Source organism: Euprymna scolopes, chromosome 31 (assembly GCF_053919585.1).
Source record: "Euprymna scolopes isolate OS-2025 chromosome 31, ASM5391958v1, whole genome shotgun sequence".
Lineage (NCBI taxonomy): Eukaryota > Metazoa > Mollusca > Cephalopoda > Sepiida > Sepiolidae > Euprymna > Euprymna scolopes.
The window spans coordinates 13,813,203-13,818,383 of NC_136512.1; positions in this window are offsets into that span (position 1 = coordinate 13,813,203).

The following is a 5,181-nucleotide window of genomic DNA, read 5'->3' on the forward strand; positions in this document are numbered from 1 at the left end:
ATGCCTTGAATTTTCTTTATTTTTATGTAGGAGGGTTGTTCCAAATGTAAAGCCTCTTTTTAAAAAAAAAACAAAAAAAACTCAATGTTGAAAAACTATGAAGACGGGAATAATACCAATAAAACGATTAACCTTTTGTGCTCCAGAATTTATTTTTCTACATAGTCACCTCTATTTTCAATGCGCTTCTGCAAGGAATTCAATGATGCATCTCTGTCCATGACAGGTGTTGCTTTCTTAGAGTCTTACACCGTCAATATCTGCAACAGAGATGAAACTTTCAGGTCATGAATGCATAATTTAAGTCATCACTACAACGCAATTTTAATCTCCATCTGATCCATTCAGACTGAATAAAAAATAGGAGGCATTACCTTTGGAACACTCCTAATATTAGGATTTCTTCAAATTTATATATATTTTTTTTCTTTTCTCCTACAATGTTAAAAACTCTGTATATCTATAAAAGTGAGATTGCGTGTGTGACGACACTTCTCAAAGGATTTTTGATTTACAGACGTGAAATTTAGTATAGAGGATATTCAGACATGTGGAAATCTTTTTAATCAGTTTTCATCCGGAAAAACAGGTTGCTAAGAGGTCAAAATTGAAAATTGGGGGTCGGATTTTTATGTTTGCGATCTGTTTCACATGAATCGCATGCTTGAATAGTTCACGTGACAGATTCATTATGTTAAAAATGAATAGGTTTGAATATACTTTTTTAAAGATCGTGTCAAGCTGGGCTAATGGTTATCGTACTTTACTCACTGTCTTTAGATTTTGTTTGTTTGTTTTTGTTTTACGGCATATCAAACCTTTTCAGGTTATTTAATGCCGAATCCATGAATTTGAAGAACAATTTTTTAATATAGTATATTTGTTTTTGTTTTTTTTAAGTCCGTTTCTATTTAACCCATAGTTGGAACCCTAACTAGTACTACCACTTCGGGTCAGAGTGGACCTGGGAGCAATGCAATTAAAGGGTGGCTCCACACTCCCCAAAGCCTGCAAGCTGGGGCCTCACCATCGGATATAGTTTAAGGTCATATCCAGAACCTTTAGGTTTTGGTTTCGATCTCAGCCTGAATATTTTTTTTTTTTTTTTTTTTAACTTACAAGAAATGAACTGTTTAGAAAAAATGCATGCACATGTTTCAGTTTATTTCTGTTTTTTCTTCTTTTTTTTTTTTCTTTTTTTTTAAATGGACTAAAATCTATTTAGAGACACTCAAAGAAAATAAAACTTTGACATGAACTTTTTTTAAGTGAAAGAAAAAAGTAATTTATTTAATTTGTTTTCACACACAAGTCGCCGACACGTATTTACAACACGACACAATATGTTCCTCTCTTCCTTTCCCTTTCCTGGTCAGATAGCAGTTCTTTGTTTTTAGCTACAATCGGTTGTTCTTCTTTACTTTGCCTCCCCACGAGGGCAGAGTTAGACACCATGGTCGTTTTTTAACTTGGAGAAAAGGAACAAAAACTAAAAATTGTCTCAGTCGTGAAGGATTTCTCCTCCACTAACTGAGAACAAAAAATTGAAGTGTAGCACCAGAACAGATACTACACTTTGATCTTGGCCCGAATCAGTTATTGTGTTGCAGTAATTCTCTCTAGGACCCACAGGTCGGCCGTCACACTTCCGAAGGGGTAGAAAGAGGACTCACGTGCTTGTCAAGCGTACCTTCCAAATCGCTGCACATCTTTTCCTTCTCCTCTATTGGTTAGCCAAAATTTGCCTCTTAAGATTTAGGTACATATAGAGAGTGGGAGAAATTGTTGATAGTGGTTGTAGCTGGTCGAGTATTTTTTGTGGCAGTTTGTCAAGTAAGAAAACAAATCTTTTCTTCTCCTCTGTAGCGGTCAGCCAAAATTCACCTGTTGTAGCTGGTAATTTCGTTTTCACGCAAGGAAAATTTTGACGCACAAGAAAAATCTTCCTTTTTCTTGTCCCCTTTTTTTTTTATTTCAGTTTTCATATATATGCATTTCGTTCTGTGACGTCATGCTCAAACCACGGCTTAAATGCTGACCCGATATTAACTCAGTATGTGAGTGGTCAATATGTGTACATATCCAGGCTTGGTCATTTAATGGCATGGTCAGCGATTACGTTATATAAAAGAGATAATTTACGTTATATAAAAAAGGGATAATTTACGTTATATAAAACGAGATAATTTACGTTATATAAAAAAAGAGATAATTTACGTTATATAAAAAAGGGATAATTTACGTTATATAAAAAAAGGATAATTTACGTTATATAAAAAAGGGATAATTTACGTCCTATAAAACGAGATAATTTACGTTATATAAAAATGGATAATTTACGTTATATAAAACGAGATAATTTGTTATATAAAAAAGGGATAATTTACGTTATATAAAACGAGATAATTTACGTTATATAAAAAGGGATAATTTACGTTATGTAAAAAAGGGATAATTTATCGGTAACATTCACCACTGTAACACATCTTCAATCATGAAAGCCAAATAAGATATCCACGATTCAGTGTTTCTTTTCCTTTTATTATTATGACTAGCGAGGGGTACCTGGCGTTACCCGGGTATTTGGAGGTGTGTGTGGAAACTCCGGAGGTGGGGGAAGGTTAAAAAAAAAAAAGTAAGTATGAGGATCGAACCCGAACCGTTGAGGCAAATTTGTAAATTAAAGTATAAAAAAAAAAAAACGTGCGACGTTAACCATTGCCCCACCACGAGATGCTAAGGGAAACACGTTTGAATTTATTTAATTACTTGGATTTGGCAGGTTCCCGTTTTAATGAGCTAATGAGGTCAACTGCGGGATAGTATTCATTTACTGCTGAACGCTTCCCCCCCCCCCCAAGATGTTATAGGAAAAAGACTAACCCACATGCGGTGAGCGACAAATGTTGAATATTTATCTTCCCGAAATCGAGCAAATTAAATAGACAGGTGAGCTTCGTTGTTAACTGTGAGATATTACGATTTATATGTGATATTAAAAGTTGTGAAGCGACCAACCACTTCTCTGAAAAAAGCCTTTTGTTGGCATACAGAAAAAGCGAACACATACATACATTTTCGCTTTTATATATAGAGATTATTATTATTATTATTATTATTATTATTATTATTATCGTAATTAAGGCTCTTAATTGATTGCACTTAACATCCATGGCCGACAACTACACTCATCATCTTCAAGACTCGTTGCCGCCACAAAATTTCTTAAACCACCATTGTGCTGTGCGTTTAGTAGTGGTTCCTGGGCCAAACGTTTTGTTGATATCGTGAGCTGTTTCAGCAGTTTTCTGGCCTAGCTTGAATTGAAATAAGAAAATTGTGTGAATTTGCTTTTTTCCCATGTTGTATTCAGTATTCTGAAAAGACATACTTGCTTTAAAACGATTGTGATTCAAACGATTAGACACAACGAAATAAAAAAACGCTCTTTAAAATAATATATAAAGTAATGGTATTATAACGAAAACTTATTTGAAAATACATCATTTGAAATCAAAATTAAAAATTCCACAAGAACTTTCTTCTCAGCCTAATACATAATGTTTATTCACAAATTATTCATTTTTCTATACTTACTCTGCCAACCAACTCTATCATTAAAAATGTTGGAGTTGATTCAGTTGAAAATATAGCCATATGTTAAAGAGCATCTCTCCTCTCTCTCTCTCTGGCTCTTTCATACTCTCTCTATTTTCTCTCTCTGTGTCTCTATTAGATAGTAGATCGAGAGGGAGAGGGTGGGAGGAGGTCAGAGAGAGATTTTTGGAGTTAATCCATGTTGCAGGAAGTGACGTTTCATCTAACCGGATGTCATGTGATGCTACGTGGCAAGGTTGATGAAACGTTGAGTCTCTCAGAAAATGCCGAGCCGAGCAGAAGTCTAAAATGGTTCTCTCCCAAGTAAGGGGGGAGATGCGCGCCCCAGACGTGGGATGTGGTAGGTACCCACAGTGGAGACCATCGATGGTGGCATCTGCAGATCATGCCTGGGAGAATAAAAGGTTGAAACCCCAACATCTGTCTTCATCTTGTGTATTCCGGCGAAAACAACAAGAGAGCTCCACCCAGATGAAGACTCTCCCAGAGCAGCGGAACCAGGTATTAATCTTCTTTAATTCAAACACATAAATACACAACAAGCGTCCTAACTACTAGACAAACGGTTTAAGGGATCTTGGGTCCTGATCTCTCGTCTCTTAACACTCGTAATATCTCTCTCTCTCATCGTCGTAAACTTCTTCTCTTCATTAGTAAAATGGACACGTGGACACGTCATCACCAGGGTACCAGTATCCCTCAAGTAAAGTGTCCAAGTCAAATCCTCTTCTTCTCCCTCCCTTATGTAACACATACATCTAGGGTGAAGCTGATTAAGGGACTAACATCCTGCAAGAACTTTGCCACTATTACAGGTCTCGAATGAACAGCACCAGTCTCATTCTGTCTGCATTGGTAGAATGACTCAGTCAAAGACAACAACAACAAGGCTCTTCTAGCACCAAGAGAAGTCCTTCCATCAGGCTCTGAACTTCCCTGGAAAGAATGAGTAACACTCAACTGAGCATGAGCAAAGAGTGCCAAAACACGTAACAACCTACACAAGTGGACAGGACGCTCAGGCATGCAGACTATTGCACACATCCTCACAGAGTATCCCCTAAGCAAGGCATCTTTGAAAGCATCCCTCAGGTCTGCCTCAGACGCTGTCCGACAATGGATCTCGATGGCGTGACACACTATGATGATGACGATTTAAGTATTAAAATAAATCAAAATAAAATTTTTCATAAACAGGATCTTCAGATCAAATAATTTATAATCTGGAAATTGTGACATACGAACGTACGTATGTATGTATGTATGTATGTACGTACATACATATGTATGTATGTGCATACGTATGTGTGTATGTATGTTCATTAAAGGTACTACTGTATTAATATATAGTATTTAAATTTGCTTCAGATTGTGTCTGTCCGTTACACTTCTGCATTGTATTGTCTTTTATAAATTTAAATTTCATTTATATACAAAACAATGCATCAATTCAACTACATCAACATCTTATAAACTTTTATTTAAGCTTAAAGAAGATTTCCTTGCAGTTTCTGAACTCCTCCGGAAAGATTTAGTGACACTCAACCAGGCCTGATCAAAAGT